This window comes from Balearica regulorum, chromosome 3, assembly GCF_011004875.1.
Source record: "Balearica regulorum gibbericeps isolate bBalReg1 chromosome 3, bBalReg1.pri, whole genome shotgun sequence".
NCBI lineage: Eukaryota > Metazoa > Chordata > Aves > Gruiformes > Gruidae > Balearica > Balearica regulorum.
Window position 1 is genome coordinate 118,382,759 of NC_046186.1, and position 24,929 is coordinate 118,407,687.

Sequence of the window (24,929 nt, forward strand, 5' to 3'; positions counted from 1 at the left end):
CATGTCGCTGGACACACTAGTGTAAATGTCAGCCTTTTGTGCTTGGGGGATTTAGCAGAGAAACATTCACACTATTGTGAGTGTCTGTTACTGTATGCCTAATTTGTCTGTGCAGTATCTGAAAAACGTATACTAGAAGTTCTTCAATGAATATCAGCGCAACAAGGATTTTTGAGAGATAAAATTAATAGAAATCTATTTAAGGGACTCCCAAATTGTATGGATATGCAGGTAGCTTTACCCATCTCTTTTACTGTGCTCAATCCAATGCTGCATCTTATTAAAAATGTCCAGCTTACAATCAGGTAATGTCACCTCCCCATGAAAAGCCCAGTAACAAAATATAAGTACTAAATAATCAACCTTTAATATGATATAGCTGAAGATGATGATAACAGTATTATAACCTAGCGGATAGAAACTAACAAGCACTTTTCAATCAAAAAAAAAAAATCACCTCGGTAGCTGCAGGGGTAAATGTTATAATTTGTCAGTTTAAATGAGATGACTAATGTTTTCTGTAAATCAACTCATCCTGGTAAGAAAAGGTCTGCATCTTTTTTTGTCGGCATAACCTAAAATGCTAGACAGGTTTTTATTCATTTAAGACTGCTCCCTTCTCCATGGTTTCTGAAAGGCTCATCACAATCTTAATATTCTTATTTGCCAGTTTTAATGGTTTAATTTTTGAAACATGAAAAGAACCAAATGCTCATCAACACAAATACTCCTCGTGTTTCTCATACTTTCTCAGAAAAATATCTACACTGGCATGTTTGTGCATATATCAAGATGCAACAGTTTACAGACTGTTCTCATGTTCTAAAATCAAATCCGAGTCCCATTGTTTAATCAACATGACTGTCAAAATGTAATAACTTTCATTAATTTAGATATTTCTCAGTGGTGGTTAACAATATGTAAAGAAAGCTCTTCAAATAGTAGCTCAACAGTCACATTTCGACACTCTAGAAGTGTACTGAAGGCCCTCTCTCTGCAATCAGTATTGACAGGGCATTTCCACCATGCATCAATTATTTGCTATGTGGGAATCATCAACACCAGATGGTATGGAAAATACTTTTCCCAGGTTTGTTTAAAAAAAAAAAAAGGCACTAAACATTTATTCCGTATATGTTCTGAAACTTTTTTATCGGGGCTAAAAATGCTTTCTGAATCACAACAGACATGTGAATAGCTAAGCTTCATTATGGTCATGTGGGTTAAGGCTAGCTATTGTGACAACGCCTAATCATAACACTTCAGCCTTATCACTTTTATCACAATAAAAGGAAACAAATGAGATGCACAGCCCAGCACGCCTGAGGTGGGGTTACTCAATACTTGTCCTTCAGTTGTGAAACTAGCAGTATAATCTTGCAACTGATCCCATATAATCATCTTGTCATAAATGTATTTTAGTAGTCAAAATGAAATCACTTGTGCTACGTTGATTCCCATTACCATGGTAAATCTAGCCTGTTTGGAAGCAGAGATGGTAGTACTCTACCTACATGCTTAGGTTGTTGCTATTGGTGAGCTTTTTTTTTTTATGGTCACATAACCAATTAGATAAACACGCTGACAAGTTGCTAGCCTGATCATTTTTGTGGGCACTCGCAACCTGGAAAAGAAGTGCCCTCATTTAGATCAGCTGCATTGAAAACTAAACAGAAGAGCCATGAATCTTTTGCTAAATAACCTACCTTGTCTTATTGAACTCGTTCAGAGAAAACCTTATTTGCTGTCCACTCAAAAAGTGGCTCTCAGAAAGACAATGAAAATAAGCACTGTGAAAAGCCAGTAACCTTTCTGTTACCCCACTTACTCCAAGAAACAAAGCTGCACATATTCACTGTATCTATTCTAGAGTAATTAATTAGCACGCATATAAAACACCAAGGGAAAATGAGAAATTTTCAAAATGCATAAAACAAAACATTCTCCTGAAGAAATCATATGTATCTCAATTCCTCTCAAGCAGGGAACACGCCTTTTCATTTTCCTTGAGTGACAAATTTCAGCAGGAAAATACATACAGTTCCTGAAGAATGATTTCCAATTGCATTCAATCACTGACATGATAAAGAGGCAGCTGGCAGAAGATGGTTAATAAAGAAACCCAAAATAAGCATCTAGCAACTAATGCAAGAAACAGAATGTCTCTGCTATGATGCAGTGACACAAAGCAGGTAGAACACCGAAATGATGAAGAGACCTTCTTCATCGACAGAAGTGCATTGAGTAACTCAGTGATCCTTGGTTAAGTCAACCAAGGTAAATGCTGACACTGGGGCACATTATAAACCTCACGCAAGTCAGCAAAACCAAGACAAGTTGCAGGCCGAGATCCACTGGCGCTCTTGACAACAGGGCTGGCTCAGCCTCAGCTTGTCAGAAAAGATGCCCAGTGTGTGCTCATTGCTGTGCTGACACTCGTCTCTTGTCCGATCAGCACAACAATCCACGGTCATCTACAACTCAGCCGCTTTTTCTGTACAAGTTGCAGATCTGGGCTCAGCTTATGGCTGCAGTTGAAGAGAGGTCGGTTACAAGAAGGTGGCTGAGATGCAAGAAAAACCAAGTCATTGCTGCTTCTCTAAAACACAGGATATCATACCATGCTTCACTTCCCACTCTACTACACTGACATCATCAGGAAAATACCTGCCACATAATTGTCTTAAAAGTGTCAGCTGAATATAGGTGTATACTATTAATTATTTAGGTCATGCGAGCAGACAGATGCTTGCACTAACAAGGTCTTAGGATTCCACTAAAGAAAAAAGAGATTTTACCAAGCTGTTTGGTATTTGTTAATATTAGTGGGAGGGGAAAGTTTTAGTGAAAATGCATTTACACTTGGGCTGCTGAAGAGGAACAGACCTTCTCTATGAGTACCTTACTGCAGGAGATATTATATCGGGATTCTGCAGGAGACCTGCATATCTGCGAGAATTTCACTTTTCTGCAGCAGTCAGTAGATTTTCATTAGAAGTTGAGATTTTGGGTTCATTCTTTTTCCAACATTTATAGGGAGTATGCTTGCAGGGGGACCACATCACGGATAAATGGGTTCTCTAACAGACTTGTAAAAAAATATAGCAAGCAGTACGCAGAGACTCTCTAGGAAGCAAAGTGCTTTAGAGCTGTGCTGTTTACTGTGCTATGTGATGGAGCTTTTCTGTCTGTCAGGGTATTTCTAATGCCCATGTGGAACATTAAGGCTTCAAGCTGAGCGTAATAGGGGAAACAGCAGAAAGATACCACCACAACACTGAAAAGGAAAAGATCTCACTACTCTGGCAATTAGCATTCTCATATGGTAAGAGAAAATATATACAATGCAAATACAAGTGAGAGATATACTTACACAGGTAGTTTCGCAATTATAAAATCTACCTATGAGAGCGTATATGCAACGTTTGCGTAAATTACACGGCCATTTAGACCCACGAATGCAGCTGTTCATGAGCTCAAGTACATCATTCTTCTTCAAACACACTATACACCGTATCCAGAACTGCTATTCCAGAAACAAGTGTTGTACAAAGAAACGTTAATTGAAAGAGGTTTCAAAATGTACATGAGCTCGTTAATGCAGAGTATTTCATCTTCTACTTATCCATATATAGCAAGCGAGCTGTTTTTTTAGGGCAGCAACATAATACAGCAAAAGTAATTTGAAACAAAGTGTAAAGCACTAGTCAACTGTGAAATCTCCCATCATACACTGAATTGAACAGCAATGGGATATTGGCTTCATTGTAGTTACAGTTCCAACAAGGTTAAACGTTTCTTCTACCCACTGATTTAAATAAAAATGCCTTGTTGTTCTCTACTGAAGCAATGTGTAGGGAATCAATCTTACCTTCCTGAAGTGCCTCGCTAATGCTGCAAGAGATAAAAACCAAAACACCCCATACCCACCTACTCTGAATTCCACCTGAAACTGGGAGTTTTTCTAAAAAACGTGCTCCAGTGCAGTGATGCTTAACCTTTAATGACACTATCCCAGGCCCTCCTTGCACACAGTGCCCCTAAGCGCTGAGGGAAGCCCAATCATCCAGAGATCTTCTGTTCAGCAATAGGAATAAAGTAACGATCCTGGACCTCGCAGAGCCCAGTTCCCTATGGAAACGTATCTTGCAATTGATTGCAAACTCTAATTGAAGGCTCGCCTGAAGTGGAGATATTCTTGATGTGCCTCTCCTTGCTGGAGTCCCTGATGTCTACTAATGCATCTGCCACTACAGGCTGGGCAGGGGGAGAAATCGCTATGAGAGGTTCTTTCTTCTCCTTGCTGACAGGATCTTTGTACAGAGAGTGGGAGCCGGGAAAGCACACTGACGCACAGCAGATTGGGGTGGAGGAAGAGGAGGAGAGGGAGGGAGCACAGGACCTTTTGCTGCAAAATGGAGTGCAGGGTTTGGGGGAAGAAGGCTGAATTTAGCAGAGACAATATCAGGGCTGTTGGCTTCGCTGGAGTTCTCAGTATTTCAACTAGAATAGGCAGCATATTGTGACAGGAGTTACAAGTACAAGGACTTGGGGATACACATGTATATAAAGGGATGCGAGGGAAGACAAGCTACTGCAGCAAAATGAAGGGACATGACAGTATAGAAAGTCTGAGAAACTTCAGAGGAATGACACACGCATAGGCAACGGACAAAAATACAAAGTCACATAAACAAAACAGCCGGCGCTGCCAGCCCAGCTCTATCCTTTAAATCACTTCCACCACATTCAATTGCTCTGACAGATGCAACCCAAAGACCTAGTAGCTGGATTATCTAAAACCAACAGAGAACTTGGTGAAGGCCATACACGTACAAGAACAAACAAAATAATCTGACATTATTTCTACTGAAGCACAGTTCTTATCTCCTCTCTAAGGGAAATCAAAGATTTCCTAAGAGCACATAAAGAAAATCAGCTGAAACTACATATACTCGCTCCTTGGGGGGGGAGGGGGGAGGAAACAAAGATGTTCTTTTATCTTTTTCCGCAAAAGACATATATGGAAAAAACTTATAGGGCAGGTTGGGTGAAAAAGCAAGATACTGTGAGGCATATTTAATCTACTTAGTTTACTCTTTTTAACACATACATTATTGATTCTTGGTTTGTGTATATTATTCACACTGTGGATTTTTTTTTTTTTTTCCATTCCTGCCTCAGGCAGTGATAAACCATACTAAAGGGTCACACAGACCAGCAGCTATTGTATTCAGAAAATCTACAACAGCTCAAAACAAAAATATTTCCAGATAATCTGCAGTTGAAAAATGCCTGTACGTTTTGGAGGAACATGGTGAGGTGGTGGAGGTGTGCATTTTATATTTGATGCCTAATGGCTTCTGTTCTTCACTGTACAGTAGGGCACTTCATACTACTTCAACACCCGCTACACGAATGCTGCTAATACAAGTGCTTGTGCAGGATGTTTGACTTGACACATCATTGCCACGATCTCAACTTTTTATGCATTAATTTTTTAAGAGGAAGCATTTTTTCTCCTTGCCTAGATGCTGCTTCATTTCTGTAGAAGTCATTTGCCCGGCAAGGGATGAACTTCATCTGGAAATACATATCCTTCTTTTTATCCAGCAAGGGTCACAGTGCACCTTACTTGATTTTATGCTACTGTATGTATCAGCAACCAGCCAATCTACTCTAGAGGCATCACTTCCTTTCAGGCTGTATTGCAGCAACTTTGTGAACAAAAAGTATATGGAAGTCATCAACAGCTATTCAAATTTCCTCCGAACGCTGCACTGAAAACTCTTTTTGCCTGTTCTGTTACCTGAGAACATAGCAATATACACAAAAGAAGAAATGCAATTAGAAAGAGTTTTAGGGACTAGATTAAGGGGAAAACTGGTTCAAAGCAAGGATAAGAAAAACTTGAATTTTAAAACTACGACTCGGCAAACCTGAGTGGTTACAACTGTGCATCTTCATACCCTTTAGCAAGTCCTCATACACTGAAGAGGATAGAACAAACGATTAATGGGTAAAATACAAAAATATAATCTCTTGGAAAACTCTGACTCTTCTTCTACCTTCCTTCTATTTTTAAAGACTCCTTCACTCACATGCCAATTATATATACCTGCATTAGCACCCCCTTATTGCACCATTTCCCTTGACTGACAGCCCCTAACATCAGTCGCCATTTAAACCCAACAGTAGTGGATCAACGAAATATCCCAGGTCTCATCAGGTTCTTCGGTGTGTCAAAAGATCACAGCATTAATTGTCAAACAAGTATTTTTAAAAAATACGATTTCTGCTAATATCTCTAATTTGCATTTCACTCACAATTATGCATTTACTGAGTCTTGCATACTTCAATCACAAAGGAAATTAAATAACTAGTTAATGGCACTTCCAATCCCACAAATTCAAATCCAGTTTAGTCTTGATATGAACTTTAGGTTCTTATTAACACTGGTTTTAAATAGCATTTTCAACATGTATTCTGAGAAGTTGTCAGTGCAATTCCCCCCATCCCCTTTTTTTTTCCCCCAATCATTATACAAGCAAGTGTGTTTTGCTTTCGCAGGTAATGGAAATTGCAAATGTTTAGAAAGGCTTAACAAACATCACCATTTCCGGTTAGACCAACATTGCTAAATCTGCCTTTTTGCAAGAGGCCATTCTTCACGGGGGGGTGTGTGTGTGTGTGTGTGTGTGTGTACCCCCAAAAAACCAAACATCAATATTTCCCTGTCATTTTGAACAATACTGAAATTGATACAGGACAAAGAGAAATGCCAATGCAAATGACAGTTATTTTAGTCAGAATCAATGCCCATATTTGAAAAGAAGGAGCCTATGCTATGGTTGGTTAGATCAAGTAGTGAAGGATATGGAAAACTAAGAAATTTCCTTTGTCCAACAACCCAGTACAAATAAGAAGCTGACCTGGACAATTTAAATGTAAATTTCTTACTACCTGCCAGACAAGTGAGATTAAAAGACCTCCACTTAAAAAAAAACAGGCATCTCCAACCTGAGTCTTTAAGTGAAAATTGACCTCCCACCTCAATTTCCTTGTAAATGTGGCCATGTGGCAGCAAAAGGGGTGGTTTATTCCAGCACTTTATTAAATTTTGCTTGTATGTACACTCAGCATGAGATGACCCACACTACACTTGGGGAAAACGACACTTTCGAGGCAGATCTCCACACGGCACCCAAACACCACTAATCCTCTCAGAAACGTGACGTGCCAGCTATATTAGTGGCAGGCAGATGGAAAAGCATTTAAGTTTATTGGATGTAGAAATGTCATTGATTATTAAGCAATGAAGCAAACTAGGGGAAAGAAAGGATCTTTAATGAGGGGAACTGTAAAAAGAAGGTGATCATTTTGAAAGAGCTTTTTACATAATCGAAACCGAATGTAAGCATTACAGTTGAGCTTATGGAGCGGCTTTAGCTAATGTGATTTCCATTAATTTTATCAGATTAAAGGGTCCTCTCTATATATACAATTACATTGGAGATAGCTTGCATTAACACGACAGCTGTACACCTCCAGATTGTGAACAATACCACTGCAATATTGAGTCGGGTCGGGATTATTTCAGTGATGTTTCGATATGCAGTCACTACTGTCCACAGCACAGTTTTCCCCACATCTCTGAGGACAGAAACCAGTGAAAAAAAACCACACAGGAGGAAAAAATAGCACTGTATGGGACAAAATCTAGAGAAATCAGGACAATTCAGGCAGAGTTATAGAGGTGTTACTTCAGCTCTCCTTACGGGACTTACCCTTGGTGGGGGAAAACAGCCTCTCCCAGCTCTACGCCTTAAAACTGAAAAAGGCATTTCACGACTTCTCCTCCTCCCGCTACAGCTATCACAGACAAGATGGCAAAGGATGTGCCTAAATTAAAACTTCATAATATTTCCTGGTCTCTGGCTAAGTTTTTGCTCCTGTATTTTGCGCAGGCGTCGAGGCGCTAGCAGCGGGTGGGGGAGTGCTGTGGGACCCCTGTGAGGAGAGTCCCAGCTGTCCCGTGGCGGGTGCAGCCGGTTCCGTCCGGTTCTGGCCGGCCCCAGCAGCCCCACCACAGGGCACAGCCCAGAGCCCCCACTATGCCAGTGGCACCTCAGGGGAAGCTTGGTTTCAGAAAATGCAAAACAGTGCCTGGCAGCAAGGAATGGGGGGGGGGGAAGTGAGAAACAGGCCCACAAACCCCTCTTGCAGGAGAGGGTAGAGGATTTGCAGGTGAGGGGGTGATGCTGAGCCTCAGAAAGAGGAGGTGCAGGGAAGGCCTTTGCCTCTCTATATCCAAACCTATTTTAACTGGCAATCAATTAAATTAATTTTCCCCAAGTCAAGTCTGTTTTGCCCATGATGGTACTTGACAAGTCATCTCCCCCTCTTTATCTTGATCCGCAAGCTTTTTCATCTTATTTCCCTGCCTCATCCTGCTGAGGAGGAGGAGTAACAGAGTGGCTGGGTGGGTGCCTGGCAGCGAACGTCAAGCCACCACACTACCGTATATTTCTCTGTCACAAAATACTCTTAACTGTTCTATTTTTCTTTCACCAAAACCCACAATTTGAAAGCCTGCAAAAATGAAGTCACAATAACATGCAGAAAAACCTGTAAAAAAAGGCAGAGAATGGGAAATGAAGGCTGCATGAAAGCACTTATACTGGTGAGACCAGCCTAAGTTCATTCAAAAAGAATCAAAGTAGTATTTGGGGGGTGGGGAAGTATTTAGGGTTTCTACTTTTCTAGTTAGTTTTACAACTGTCATTCTACAAGAAACAAGGTTGATTTTTATAAATCAATTGCTAAAGAAAGGACCGCCACAAGAAAGCAAGACAACTTATAAGTACTGATGAGTAAAAACCAATGGGATCAATACCTATGCTTATCTGAATTATATGTATTTATATGAGCTTTGCAAAATAATCTCATGCAGCTTGATGCTTATGCAAATAAAAGCTATTGAACTTACAGTAACTACCCAGAGACTCAATGTTTGTAAGGTTATGCCACTGAAAGTTTAAACATTACTACTTAAAATTATTTCAAAAAGCCAACAAAGATGCAGTCACTATCTAAAATAGTTAAGAAAAAAAAAAATATATATATAAAAGACTGTAATAGATGCTAATCAAGCCATGTTAAAACCATCATATGTCCAGCACTTGGTATTTAACATAAAAGTATTGTAGGAATAGAGAAAAATGTAGTGGACACCCAAATGAAAGAAGGATCTCCAAAATTCAGAAAGGTCAAAGAAGGACTATTTGCATTCCTTAGAAAATAGGAGATTACAATTAAATCTCTAAGACGGAAAAGAATTTGAACAAACAGAAAGACTAATTGCTGCAAGGTATCAGAGTTCACATAAACACCAAAAGAAGAAAAATGAACTCGAATTAAGAAGCCCCCTTTGCAATAGGAACGTGGGAAAAATTTCTCTATACAGACTGAAAAAGCAGGATGGGGAAAAAATACTATGGATGGCAGTTAGACTAGCTTATGCAAACAGTTTCAAAACTGGTTCAAATAGCGTTTATTTGAAGAAAGAGCTTCTCTGCAATAATAGTGCTAAGTCAAAGGAGGAAATGACGAATGTGAGAGCTTCGGGGACATTTCTTGTGCTGAAATTTTAATACAGATCTTGTTTCCTATCAGTTCCCATCAGCTTCCACACATACCGTTCTCAGGTTCTGAGTATGTGAGAGTGGGGTAACACCACCAGGTACACACTGAAAATAATTGACGATTTAAAAGGATTGAGGTACTTTCGAAGATTCAGTAAACAAATGAAAAAAGCCCACAGACTAATTTTAACAAAGCAAGTTCAGAGAGTGGAAAGATATCACCTTCTAAATCCAGTTTTAACAACTGAAGATACTACTGCCTCAAGCAGCTCCTCTCTGTCCCCCAGGAGTTACTCCACACTCACTCCAGCTGGCTGAAATGTTTGTGTGAACATCCTTTGCTTTGATCTAAATCAAGTGAGATGGGTTAGCTTCAATCTAAATCAAGTGAGATGGGTTAGCTTCAATCTAGGTGGGTTTTTTTTCCAGCCGTGCTCCTTGGCATTGAAACAGATTAGCGAGCAGTCAGGCAAGCAGGTATAGTGAGACCTGAGGAGGCTGTGACTCCTGGCATGGGGCAGGTGAGGGAACCGGCTGGGTGAGCTGTGGGAGGCCAGGCGCCCTCACACAAAGTGGAACTGGAGCAGCCAATTAGTGCTTAGATAGCATCGCTCGGATGTTTGGTCATTGTTGGGGTTTGGTTGTTTTTTGGTTTTTTTTTAAAGCAAAGTATCTTTTAAATAACTGCATCCAATGTGTATTTATGTGATGATACTGTCTTTACAGGCTGAAAATTATAGACAGATAATTCAGGATTCGATTGAAGCACATGATTACCTCCTAGTGTTTACTAAGCAGATATTTAGATTTGATGTGAAGGAAGAGGAAGAGAATTTCATCATTAATTCTGACATTTTAGGGGAAGAGTGGAGCCTTATAATTTGGAGATCCACAAACATTAATTTTTTTAGTAGGCAGTGACAAAAACAAGCAATAAATACAGAGTAACCTAAATAACAGGGATCATACATTAAAAGTTACAAAATTAAGACTACACATGAAATTCAGGTGGAACTATTTTGTTTAGTAAGTAGAAAACCAGTGAAATATGTTGACAGTAAGAGTCATAAAAACAAATAATAAAAATAAGTAGATTAAAAAAAATTGTGGAGGTAAGAGAAAACTTAAGAGACCAAGAATGATAAAATGTGGAGCCAAGGCTGAAATATATTCAGTGCAAATATCAAGGTGACCTCTTCCTAGCTGGAAGTTTTGATACCATGAAATTTCAGTAATTTGTGAAAATTAGTCTCTTATATAAACATAATTCATAATCCAATGTAATTTTTTAAAGTAGATAATTTCTTGAAATAATACATCATTTAAACTAATATATATTTATGAATTACAAGTCTGTTTTACTGACATAAGTGCTGATGGAGAAACATTTCTATCCCTTTTCAGAAAATGTTCAGCTTAGTTAAGGTCAGCATAAATGCCAAGTAATCAACACAGGAAACCCAGAAGAAGGTCAACCACTAGGAAAAGAAATCTTGAAAACATGAAACAAGCTAAGAAAGGATTCAGAAGTTAATGCTTTATCATCAAATGCATGAAATTCTGCAACTAGAGAATCACTGACTGCCCTTGGTGAGACAACTTTGAATACACTGGCATTATAAAAGAAATTCAACAGTAGAGCATTTAAATATTTCCATGTCACTTGTGCACAATTTTGAAAAACATCAACTGAAAATATACATGGGGAGTTGATAAAACCTTGTGTATGCACGTAAGTTAAACAGCTAGAGTGATACTGATATAAGGTTCCACAACTTGAAATCCTCATTAAGAATGACACAAGCATTGCAACATGGCCGTTACCTGCAACATGGCCGACAGCTTTGATTAGAAGGGAGCTTTGAATCTCACATCTTCCTTTGTAAAGAGCCTACTATACAACAGTAAACTATTGCTTCACTGAAAACTACTAAATTATAACTTATGAAGTCAACAGCAAAATAAATAGAAGATTCCTAGAGCACTGACCAGCATGGTCAGCACATAAGTAGCATCACCATTTTCTTCTATATTGTATTTAGTACTGTGGAAAATGCAGCAACATCTCTTTTCTTTCTCACTTTGGAAACTAGGTTTTATTTTTCTAAAAGGGACAAAAATAACCTCTTAATTAAGCAATGCCTGTTTAGCAACTGAACTGTTCTTATCTCTCATTCCTAAAGACAGAAAAAAATAAAAAACAACCCAGAAGACTACAATCAGCTAGCAAATATAGCTCAGAATGTTGTTGGTCTTACAGCAGTAATGTTCCTAATGGGACTTGGCTAAAAAAAAAAATGTTCCGGACTCATAATAGTCTGCTATATTGTGTTTACTAGCTACAACAAAAAGAATGGTTAAAAACCTATCAGTGGCATAATGTTTAGCACCTATTATGGACACAAGTATAACTATCTTATGGTAATTAAAGGCATAAGAAAATGATTAATGTTCTAAAGCCATAAAACCGCATCAGTTGAGAAGCTATTACGATTGCACTCTCTACAGCTCACAGACTACACTAGGCAATTTACGCTGATACGCATTCTGCATAAAACTGCTACTCATTGCTTCCAACATTGGATAATGAACTGGTACATAAAGCTTAAACTATACACCACACACTGGTCACCACTGGAACAGCCCATTTACTCTTATCTTAAGGATGCAGTTATTTTTTAAGATTAGGTTCTAGATCTTCCATTTCTGTATTTTTCTTATCAGAATGCACAAGAGTTCACAGAATCACAGAACAGTAAGAGTTGGAAGGGGCCTCTGGAGATTATCTAGTCCAACGCCTCCATTAAAGCAGGATCACCTAGAGCAGGTTGCACAGGATTGCATCCAGGCGGGTTTTTAGTATCTCCAGAGAAGGAGACTCCACAAACTCCCTGGGCAGCCTGTTCCAGTGATTGGTCACCCTCAAAGTGAAGTAGTTTTTTCTCATGTTCAGATGGAACTTCCCATGTTCCAGTTTGTGCCCATTGCCCCTTGTCCTGTCACTGGGTACCACTGAAAAGAGTCTGGCCCCATCCTCTTGACATCTGCCATTTAGATATTTATAAGCATTGATGAGACCTCCTCGCAGCCTTCTCTTCTCCAGGCTAAACAGACCCAGCTCTCTCAGCCTTTCCTCATACGAGAGATGTTCCAATCCCCTACTCATCCTCGTAGCCCTCCGCTGGACTCTCTCCAGTAGTTCCTTGTCTTGCTTGAACTGGGGAGCCCAGAACTGGACAGAATATTCCGGATGCAGCCTCACCAGGGCAGAGTAGAGGGGGAGGATAACCTCCCTCGACCCGCTGGCCACGCTGTTTTTAATACACCCCAGGATACCATTGGCCGCCTTGGCCACGAGGGCATGCTACTGGCTCATGGAGAGCTTGTTATCCACCAGGACTCCCAGGTCCTTCTCCACAGTGCTGCTTCCCAGCAGGTCAACCCCTACCCTGTACCACTGCTTAGGATTATTCCTCCCTAGGTGCAGGACCCTACAACACTTGCCCTTGTTGAGCTTCATTAGGTTCCTCTCTGCCCAACTGTCCAGCCCATCCAGATCTCGCTCAATGGCAGCGCAGCCTTCTGGTGTATCGGCCACTCCTCCCAGTTTTGTTTTGTCAGCAAACTTGCTGAGGGTACACTCTGTCCCTTCATCCACATCGTTGACGAATACGTTGAACAAGACTGGATCCAGTACTGACCCCTGGTGCACAGCGCTAGCTACAGGCGTCTAACTAGACTCTGCATCGCTTATCACAACCCTCTGAGCTCTGCTATTCAGTTCTCAAACCACCTCACTGTCTACTCATCTAACCCACACTTCCTGAGCTTACCTATGAGGAGGTTATGGGACACAGTGTCAAACGCCTTGCTGAAATGGAGGGAGGCAGCATCCACTGCTCTTCCCTCACGCCATCACAGAAGGCTATCAGATTGGTCAGGCATGATTTCCCCTTGTTGGTGAATCCATGCTGACCACTCCCAATAACCTTCTCCTCCACATACTTAAATATGACCTCCAAAATGAGCTGTTCCAACACCTTTCCAGGGATGGAGGTGAGGCTGACTAACCTGTAGTTTCCTGGGTCCCCTCCTTCTTGCCCTTTTTGAAGGCTGGAGTGATATTGACTTTCCTCCAGCCCTCAGGCACCTCTCCTGTTCTCCGTGACCTTTAACAGATGATGGAGAGTGGCTTAGCAGTAACATCTGCCAGCTCCCTCAACACTCGTGGGTGCATCCCACTGGGACTCATGGATTTGTGGGTGTCAAGTTTGCCTAAATGATCTCTGCCCTGATCCTCCTTGACCAAGGAGGAGTCTTCTTTCTCCGTACTTACTTTCTTATCTCCAATCTGGGATTCCTGAGGGCCTTAGCAGTAAAGACTGAAACAAAGGCGGCATTCAGTAATTCCACCTTGTCTGTATCCTCCATCACCAGGGCACCCAACTCATTCAGCAGCGGGCCCACATTTTCCCTAGTCTTCCTTTTGCTGCTGATGTACTTGAAGAAGCCCTTCTTGTTGTCCTTGACATCCCTTGCCAGTTCACACTGTCATCTCTCCATTTTAGAAATATGCTTTTGATCATAAAAACTGAGAAACAGGAAAATGGATACAGAAAACATGCTACCCAGCTGCCAGTTGGAACAATGTGCTGACATTTATACTGGCTTTCATTTAGCTTAGGGGTGTCTGAACTAGGCCCTCCTCATGCAGGATCAGCATAATGTTATTCACATCAAAAATACCTTCCTCAACAAGTGACTTGGAAGTGCTACTCAATTTGACTAAGCAAACCAGTATTTATTTTTTGACAGAACAAGTCACAATGTGTGATGAAAGATAGTATTTTCCATATGGGATACTTCCCAACTCCTTGAAAGTGAAGGTTTAATGTTCTTATTCCAGAAATGAAAATAGAACGGGACGGAAAGTCTCCCACTGCCACAGCATCACATACAGTAAATTATTACCCTATAGATAGTATTATACATTATTTCTGTTAAAGGGTTCTTTCAAACATCACAGAGAGAAGGGAAAGGGGAGGGGGGAAGGGATATGCTGCATTGTCCAAAACTAAATTGGAAAGTGATAGATACAGTTTATCATCTAGTAATATATAGGAAAGCAAGCACTCCACACTCTTGTATGTAAGTAATATATTGAAAGGAATAAAAAGAGAGAGACACACAAATCATTTACAAATCAGACTTTAAAGTAATGTTCTCTCCAAGGGGCTAGATACTCTTTCAACAAAAAGATAACAGTCTTCTCTGCTCAAAATGAACATTATAAGAAAGATCTGATACATTGGACCAAATTTCTTCTCTGCTGGAATCAATGAAGTTAGAGTCAAAGCAAATAGGGTCAATTACAAAAAGTTACATCTATTCCTCTAAATGCAATAGAATATTTCACAGCTAGTGCAAACCACTATAAAGCTTCTCTGAAACCAAGGTATGTTGACGGACTTCAGCATGAATTTAGCTCTGTTTCCAATTTTAGTTACCAGATGAAAACCCAAAATCATAGCAGTAGATAGCATAAAGAACATTATTATGAGTAGGTCAGTTAAAATATGGTCTCATATTCCAAATATAACCCTAGAAGCCACACGCATGCTGCACCATTCCAAGAAGTAAGAAGAAAGCTAACTAAAACATCTACCAAAACATCTCAAGTTTTTTCCATAGCTGACAGAGTAAATCTAGTTTTTCAGGCTGCCGTTTTTCCCCTTCCATCTGAAACCAATCTAGGTCCTATTGCCTGGGACACCTTCACAGACTAGTTATCATCACTCAGATCTGCTAGCAATAATCATTGCTGTGACAGGCTTCTTGTGCAGTAGCCATAACACGTCCACCCAAACCAAGGAGCCATTTGAGTTCCTATGGGATCAGACACAAAATCACTCCTCACAACATAATTTACATTGTGCTCTCTCCGGGGATCTCGTAAGCCACTGCACAGCAACTCTTCCTGCTCAGGACTAATCCTGTCCCACGGCAGTGATCGACAAGGTGCTGGGTGGCACTTAATAACCTTTGTCGCACCCACCAAACCCTAGCGCCGAGAGTGAACAGTTTGTTTATGGGTGGTGCCGCTGACAGGCACGCCACCAAGTCCCCTCGTTCAGTCTAACGGAGTGAATTGAAAGATTAGTCTGCCACACCGGCATGAGGCCTCATTTTTCTTCTGTGCTACACAGGTCGCCCCCTTCCCGCAGCCTGTATTTGATTGTGATTAATTTGTCAAGGCTGGCTGTAGCATGGAAATGAAGAAATGGATTTCCAATTACAGTTAGTCTTCTCACAGAATACCCCTCGAACCGGTGCTATTCTGCAGTAGTGACAGCTCAGAAAAACTGAATTCAGCTCTACTGAGCAGAAACCTGACCCAAAGTGTATTTTAAAGCAGAAGGTGACTTTTCCCACCGTCCTCTCTAACCAGCTCTTCAGTAAATGGTTGACTTCTATCCTGCCTGCCTGGCAGGTACACAAAAAGGCCATCCACATTTATTTTTGTAGGCACCTTGTTAAGACGTACTGAACTTCTGACTTAACACTCTTCAACAAGGTGCACATTTGTTTCTGAACATCTCACCCCAAGTAAGCCTGAACTTTTTCCTGAACAGTACTCACAGAAAAGTAAATTTTGACTTGCTGTTTCCTCTGCAGTAAACCGCACATGCTTTCACAAGCTGTTTAATATTTCATTGATATAGACAGCTAGCCTAAATTGAATAATCAGATTCTGATAGATTAATGAAATAGGAAACAATTCCACAACAACCTGTTTTTTTTTATTAATAATTATTAATATGGAATTTGAGAAATAATGCCTCAATCCTGGCAATGCATGCATGCAATTTATTTTATGCTGTGATACAACCACCAGCAAATTACTCAAGTTGCATAAATTCAAAGCATGTGTACACATCTATCTTTCTATTACCTTAGAAATTCAGTTTCAAAAAAAAAAAAAAAAATCCCTTTTCCCTCAAGGAAATCCAGACCACTGTAATAGACACTTCCTTCCATTGTTGTAACTCCCTCTGTTTTATACTATCATCTTGGGTGTCTGTGCTAGTTTTGGCTGGGATGGAGTTAACTTTCTTCATTGTAGCTAGTATGGGTCTGTGTTTTGGATTTGTGCTGAAAACAATGTTGATAACAGAAAAATGTTTTTGTTACTGCTGAGCAGTGCTTCCACAGAGTCAAGGCCTTTTCTGCTTCTGACACTGCCCCACCAGTGAGTGGGATGGGGGTGCACAAGAAGTGGGGAGCGGACACACCCAGGACAGCTGACCCAACTGAACAAAGGGCTCATGCTCCGTATCATATGATGTCACGCTCAGCACGTAAAGCTGGGGGAAGAAGGAGGAAGAAAGGGATGTTCAGGGTGATGACGTTTGCCTTCCCAAGTATCCGTTATGCATGATGGAGCCCTGCTTTCCTGGGGATGGCTGAGCACCTGTCTGCTGATTGGAAGTGGTGAATGAATTCCTTGTTTTGCTTTACCTATTAAACTGCCTTTATCCCAACCCATGAGTTTTCTCACTTTTACTCTTCTGATTCTCTCCCCCATCCCACTGGAGGGGGAGCGAGCGAGCGGCTGTGTGGTGCTTAGCTGCCGGCTGGCGTTAAACCATGACAGTATCACATCTTCACACAGAAGACAGACAAATGTGTTCCCAACACTCAGCGGCACGCAATGGCTTTAAACACGTTCTGAAGGCAAAAAAGGCATAACTGTCTTCCAGGCCCAAGGTGGCCCTCCATGAACACAACCGCCACCAAGAACTGCAGAATATGTCTTATAAACAGGATCCTGGCTTAGAAACAGGATTAGTCATTCATTACACTGAATCATCCGACTTTGCTATTCTTCTCCTGCCTCAGCGGCAGTTGCCCTTTCCAATGATATATGGTGGCATTCCTATCTAACAAAGATGCAGAAAAAAAGGACAACACAGTGAACGACCCTTGAAGGCAGAGACACCTTTAAATTGTCTTTCAGGTACTTCGATGAGACTTGGAATAGCAAGTCTATTCTGTTGATCTTTTCTTCTGTTTCAGGAGAGAGAGAAAGTATTTGCAATACGTTTTTACCTTTCTCAGGTCACCTAAAAGCCCCACTATTCTCACAAATACTTCTTCCACACTTCTTGAAGTGACCATCAGACACCAAACATATAAATGAGAGATGATCTTGGTAACATAGAGGAAATTTATGCATATTGGGACTTTCTGTATTTGTACTAGAGTAGTATTTTGGGTCTCTAACACTGACTAGGCCCATTGTATTGTATAAATACACAGTAAGAGACAATGTCTGCTGTGGAGAACAAAAACCAGGACAAATAAGGGACAGCTTCACAATATTCCCTGGCCAGACCCAGCTGGAGCTATCACTGTACTCCAGAAATAAAGAATGAGAAAGAGGAGCTGTTTTCTTAAGGCACTTACTATCTAATGCAGTCACTGGAGTTCAAAAAGATATATTTAAGACCTTTGTGGTAAAACTAATTGATATATGTCACACCATAAATATTATTCCTAGTCAGCTTTAGTGGCTCAGGGATGTTCAAAGCTACTTAAGGACACACATGCACAGACTGATATGACTGTTCTGTTCTTATAGAATAAGTTTTAAGCTGTGAGTGGGATTTAATATTAACTGAACACACTTCGTAGTTTTCATTTGTAAACGTCAGATAAAACAATCGCACAGTATTAAAATGGTTGTGGGTGATGATCTAGGACTAAAAATCTTACCCTGGGTGCTTTTTAGATCTTTTTCAACCAGCTGAAGTATAGAGAGTTTGTGCTGTATAACTAAGATTACATACAAGACTAGTTATGCCACAGCACACAGGTAAATGAAATTGCTGCTAATACGACACACATCAGCTCTAGTGCAAGTTTTCAAACCCAGGAGTAGTTTTACAGCTGTCAAGATGACACCTATTCTTCTTTAACTAGATTAATTTCAGATTAAGTTCCTCCTTTCAAGGAAGATCAGTTGCATCATGAAATTTGACTGAAACCATTAAACTAGCTGTCTGTCTTTTTACAATGTGTTTAAAACTCAGAGGTAACATACTTCATATACAACATTTTCTGTACAAATGGGGAAGACATGAAAAAGATGTTCATATAATTGCTAGGTTGTCACACTACGTTTAATCACAAATATGGTTAAAAGACACCCACAACACCACAATGTTCTCCTTTTGCAACAAAAACCTGCTTTGGTATAGCATCTGATGAGATCTCACCAAGAAATCTGAAGTAATGGTATGATTCCCTGATACGTTCCACTCGTGCCAATGTAAACGGTGGAATTCACTAACAGACTGGGCTCCAAGTTTAGTTTTAGAGACGTGTTCTTTTCTGGGGGAAGGGGGCACGATTAGATCAAAGAAAAATTTTGGGATAGCAATAATCGGGCCTTTTGCCAAGAAGTGATTTATACTTGATGTACCATGTTAATTTAATGTCTCCAGGACAAGGTCCGTATACCTTTATTTTCTTAAAGTAATTTCTTAATAAATTAGCTATAAAGAGCTTTAGCTTTTCCTGATTGTAAAGCCATAGAACACACACATAAGATTATCTTGTTGACATCGGCCAGGAAAATTTAGAAAAAGCAATTAAGTGATACTGTTGGTATATAACAATACAGAGTTTTAACTTTCATCATGGTAATTGAGACATTCTTAATTCTTTGAATGGAAAACCACAAATACCAAAACAAACATTCTATCTGACCAGCTGAAGCCCTGTTTGTGACACCAGTAATATGTTTTCCAAACACCAGAGATCTTTTCCAAATTCTTTATGCTTTGCAGAATAGTTTGCCCGGAAAAAAACAAAAATACAGAAAGTGAAATGGAAAAAAGGGGGAAGTGCCCAAAGCGCAACGAAGTTTTGATGCCTTTAGAGGCGTTATTGGTTTTTCTTCAGCAGATATCTCCAGATATCTATATGGCTCATTACAAAAGCAATTAGACATGAGCCATGCTAGGACCTTCAAGATGTAAATGACTACGAAATAAGAGCAAGAGAGCACACAAACAATTGTTTCTTGCAGAGCAGAACCAAGACAGTGAGGTTACGGCATGGGCAGAAGTTGCAAGATTGAAGGGGGCAATTAACATATGCAAACACAAACTCAGAGAGATGAGCCTAACAAAGGCTTTCTGGACTTTACAGAGCCTTAAGTTCTTCATGCTTCTGCCAATTTTAAAAAAGAAAAAAGTAACTACATTGACTCTCTATCTCTTCCTAAAAAGAAGAGGGAAAAGACAAAAAGAGAGGCCACGAGGCAACTGAGCATTCAGGGTTCAACAGACTAAGCTTTCAAAGGGAAATTTTTAAGGACAGTCACTAAGCGCCATTTTAATGAAGGACAGGGCTTGTCCTCTAGTATTCAGGGGAAACACTGTAGTGTTGGACCAGTCAGCAAGAACTTCAGAATAGGTAAAATTCTAGATAGTCTAACTATAATATCCATAAAATGCCAATTTCCACTGAAAAAGTGAGCTTATTAAATATCTCGTCGGGAATCAAGTTTGAGCTTCTACTTGCTAAATATGTCATATGAATGTTAATTTTAGACTGTTGAGAGCTCATCGATTTACATTTTCCAGTAATAATTTTTTTACTGTTTAAAATATGAGAAGAGACCAATTAGTATCATGGACACTACACTGTCTGAAATAAGAACACTTAAATAATGCATGCAACAAATTTTTATACAAGTAGTAATTAGATTTCTAGGGTTACTTGAATATTATAATAGTCATTTCATAGCTGTTACTATTATTAATTTTAATAATAATCTCAGTTAACTGGTGATCAGTCCCAAAAGAAGCAACAAAGAGTTATACATCTTCATTTTTGCTAAAATATTACATTACACAAACTATTGAGTAAATAACAAAATTAATTTAACTTCCCAATGAGTTACAAAAAAATGACTTAAAACCACACAGTAGTGTCAAAAAAGTTGATGCAGCCTGAATTGAGGAATGTGGAGCTGCTGATCAAGTTAAAAAATTGGCTTAGTAATGAGAGACAATCTTTTTAATGGGAACTTTCCTTATGTTACCTACTAGATTATTTTTTTCCCCCCTCATCACAGAGAATTTATATGATAATATAAATTTTCCTAGGTCACCATAATTGACATCACAATATTCAAATGCTGATGATCATGTACAGTATCAGGCCACCGTGATGGTTACAGGGACTCAAAGCACCAGACTGGAGATAAATACAAGACTGTTTCATGGTTACTTATTATAAATTTCCATATAGCGGCTCTGAAAATTTCGCAGCTAACTCCTTCCTTGGAAAGATGACAGCGCAACCCTTATTAGAGTTGCTCATTAAAGAAATACATGTCTTCGAAATGAAACGCCAACAGAAAATGAGAAGAAACAGATGGGAAAGATGGAAATAGATTGCCTCAACCTTTAGCCCCGTGTCAGGAATTTAGTCTGCCTTTGAAAACATTTGGTTTAGTCTTCTGACTCAGATTTTCAGAGGGCTTTTATAATCCTTCAATAATGCACCTGTCAGTTAATCCCTTGCTATAATCTATTTTGGATCACCTCGCGGGGAGAAGAGCTGATGGATATGCTCCCAGCCCTCTGTGGATTGGCAGGATGAATTGTTCTTTGGATACTGAGGAGGACGCGCTGGAGGTCAGGACAGCTGTGACACGAGCTGGCACTAGACCAAGGGACCTCTATCCCCACATCAAGACAAAGCAGAGCAGAGGACCTGTGATATCTCCCCTGCATCCCACCTTGAGAACATACTATGCACTTCTATGTCCTATACACACTGCATACTTTACACTCTTTTTTTTTTTTTTTTTTATTTTCCTTGCTTTCTAAGCTTGCTTTTCAGACTCTCCTTCAGCAACACATAATAAATTTAATCTCGCAATGTTTTGCCATGACCAGGCCAAAAGTTACAAGTAAGCATAAGTGGCCTGATTCTAAAAGAAACAAGTTGTACTCCAATGTAATAAAGGTGTTTAAAACGTGGTGAACCTGTGCTTTTCCACTGCCTAAATCACCATGGACACATTCTGCACTTTCATGTCTTTCGGTCTTTTTCTTTCCCTTTCGCTCTGTTTTTAAAAGAAATGCAAATAGACATTCATAACAACACCTAAGAGCTGCCATTATCTTTTTTCACAGAAAAGATAGATGATATTTTAGTAAAAGGCAAGCTAAGGTAAAATATAAAGCTACACTAATGTAGAGACAAAATACCAACCGGAGATTTCTCTTAAATTTTTATCTTTGTCTCCCTCTTCTCCCTCCCTAAGTTTAAAATAACATTTAAATACTTGCTTATGTTGCCAACATAAGTATCTAGGAACAGAAGCCAAACCATGTATTATTGTAAAATAACAAGAAGGTAACAAATAGGTGCGCGTAGACCATAACATCTTCAAGTCCTTCCATATGTAGTCCGCCCCATAATTATCTCTCAACAGAGTATCGTGACAAACATGAAAATTCCTGTCTTCTCATATCCATCTGCAGAGCCTTGTTTTAATTTTGCAGCTCGTAAGGTTTGTAGCACCATATCAGACATCCCTGTTCACTTTGCAGGCTGCCAACACCAGAATTTGTAGATAGCTTCTTAAAGACATGATAATGAGGTGCTCTTCCATAAAATCTACTGAAGGCTTCTTTTTTTGTCTTTTTTTTCCTTCCCCCTTCTGACAGTACCTCAGACATAACGAGATGGTAATTATGGGGAAACTGGATGTGTAAATGGTGATTCACTGTGTATAAGGTGAAAATCTGACACACTACAGCCTAAAATAAGACTTTTTACCCTGTGGACTACAGATTTGTCTGTAGATTTATTTTTATCATTTTTTAATTATTTTTTTAAACAGATAGTAAAGTTGCTGTGGAAAAAAGGGAAAAGAGACAAAATGTAAGAAAAGTCCCTGTATCACAGAAAAGCTGTGATAAAGCTAAGATTGCACTCTCGCTTACGTTTATTATTGAACAGCTACAGAGGATCTGCCGTTTGATACTCCAGTACCTCCCAACGATAAGGGAGTCACGCGAGTCCTCTCTGCTCCTCCTGAAGCAGTCTTGTTTATGAAACTTCACGCTCTTGTCGTAAAGGAAAGCATTTATTGCAACAGAAGAGAGTAACCCGGGGACCCATGGGGATATGAGTGTTCACAACCTTTGCTTTCTTAGACTGATTGTCAGTTTATAAGCATATTAGAGGGGACAGGGATCTCTTCGGAAAAGATAACACCTCTTTCTTTCCAAAGTGCCTGTGGGTAGACCCTTACTTGGTTTGCAGTCCTTACAAACATTCAGTGTTGGTTGTTTTCTACTTCACATTTTAAAAATTTAATCCCTAATTTGAAGCTATCAGACTTCTAAAACAAAGATCTCTCAGGAGTGAATTTGTTGCCAGCGCTCTTTAAATAGGAGCGCATTAAAATCAAAGTTTTGACTCCTGGCACAATGCCTTAATGGCAAACGGCCTTCTCGGGGCTTTAACTCATTCAAGCTGGAACATCCACAGCACTATGGGTGGAGATGGAGCATCAGGAAAGTGTTTGGGGAGGAAAGGCAGACCTTTCCTCTATCCAACGCCCTCTCATGAAAAGCCATCTGCCCTTAGCCAAAACCTCAGAAAGAGGCTTGCTTGTTTCTTCCCAGTTTCCTTTTTATGGGAGAAAAGGAGTGCTCAGCAGTGATGCAAACAGGAAAGGACTGCTCTCCAGAGAAGTGTGACTCCTCTCTCCTAATAACAACAGAACAGGGAAGCAATCTAAGCATTTGTAAGAACTGGGAGCAGAACACAATCCAGATTGTTAAATTGGATACCCTCAGTTGATCTCTTGCAAATTTGTCCACTTCCATTTGGAGGTGAAACTCAGTTCTCGGCCAAGGGTTTCTGAAGGGACAGCATTCGTTTGTAGGGATGTGAGGTGAGAAATGAAGGCACTATGGTCCTTCAATAACATTTTATTGGGATAATCCAGTGTTAACTGCACAATACATAAAGCAGTACTCATCAGCTAGGCCAACAGGAACGAAGTTGATCCACTTGCTTGTCTAGACGCTGACTTTATCTAAAGGAATGTGCATGTACAGCGGGGAAAATCCCAGCGAAACCAGAAAGCATAGCTTTGCGGGTTTTAGGCGTACTTTACACCTCAAACACATCACATTGCATAATTTTAGCACTGCAACTGCTATCGAACATTCTTCAAAATACTGACACCTGAAGCCTGAGCTAGGGTTCCCTGTGTAATTACTACTCTCGGGCAGTACGTCACAGTCTGGAAAGAAGGTTCTTCCTCCTCTCTTCCCAGCTAACTGGTTTTTTTTTTTCATTGGGGAATAGCAAGTATTTATTAAAACATAAACAGTAAAATAAATTAGAGATTATATTCCCAAAACAAACAAAGTAGCCTCAAAAAACCAGAATATTTTAACAGAAATATGCCTTAATTCATTTCCAAAGGTGAAAACAGCAATTACTGAAACAGCATCTGCGGCACTATATAACTTTTCAGTCTCAGCTTTCCAGTTAAAATCACTGCTAACTTTAAGAAAATGATCCGTTACCTCAGGAAAAGAAAACTCAAGGTTCCTACCAGAGATCCTTTCCAAATTTACTGGCTTCAGGGAAGACTATTCCTCACCTGCTGAGACCTGTTCTATTAACTAGGCCAATTCTAAAATGAACTATTATTATTAGTACATTCCACTACTAGTAATTTCCACATATTTACACCACGTCTTGCTGGTTTTGTAAACAAAGACACAAACAAATGTGTCTATGTTAAGATTTAAAGATCAATATTTAAGCCAAAGAGCCCAGAAATAAAATGCAGGAAAAGTTCAAGAGGTGGATCTGAAGTGAGGACCAAGGCAGAGCTTTATCTGAAACCTGATTCACATTCAGTGACTTCTAGTGTTTGTGAAACAGCATCTGCATGTGCTTCTGCAATAATGAAAGTGCAGTTCAAGTAGAAAAGGGTACAGCACCCAAGTAATTTAGATTCTACTTTCTGAAGCCTAATTCAGATTTACAACCATCAAAAAAAAAAATTATCAATTTTAAATAAGAGCTCCTTGAAAAACAAGAAACAATTCTAAACATTCCTGTCACTTTTTTCCCTCTACATCTGCTGTATCTGATTAGTCAAAACTCAAATTAACTTAACTAAAAGTTACTGTATGTTATTTTCATGCAGCAGCAGCTATGTCATACTG

The 24,929-nt window shown here is 39.7% G+C and overlaps 1 protein-coding gene across 1 annotated transcript in view; it reads right to left on the reverse strand.

The window, feature by feature from the left end:
* MACROD2 (mono-ADP ribosylhydrolase 2) overlaps positions 1-24,929 on the reverse strand; it is an 889,996-nt gene that overhangs the window by 267,472 nt on the left and 597,595 nt on the right. The gene's annotated exons all lie outside the window — the stretch shown is intronic.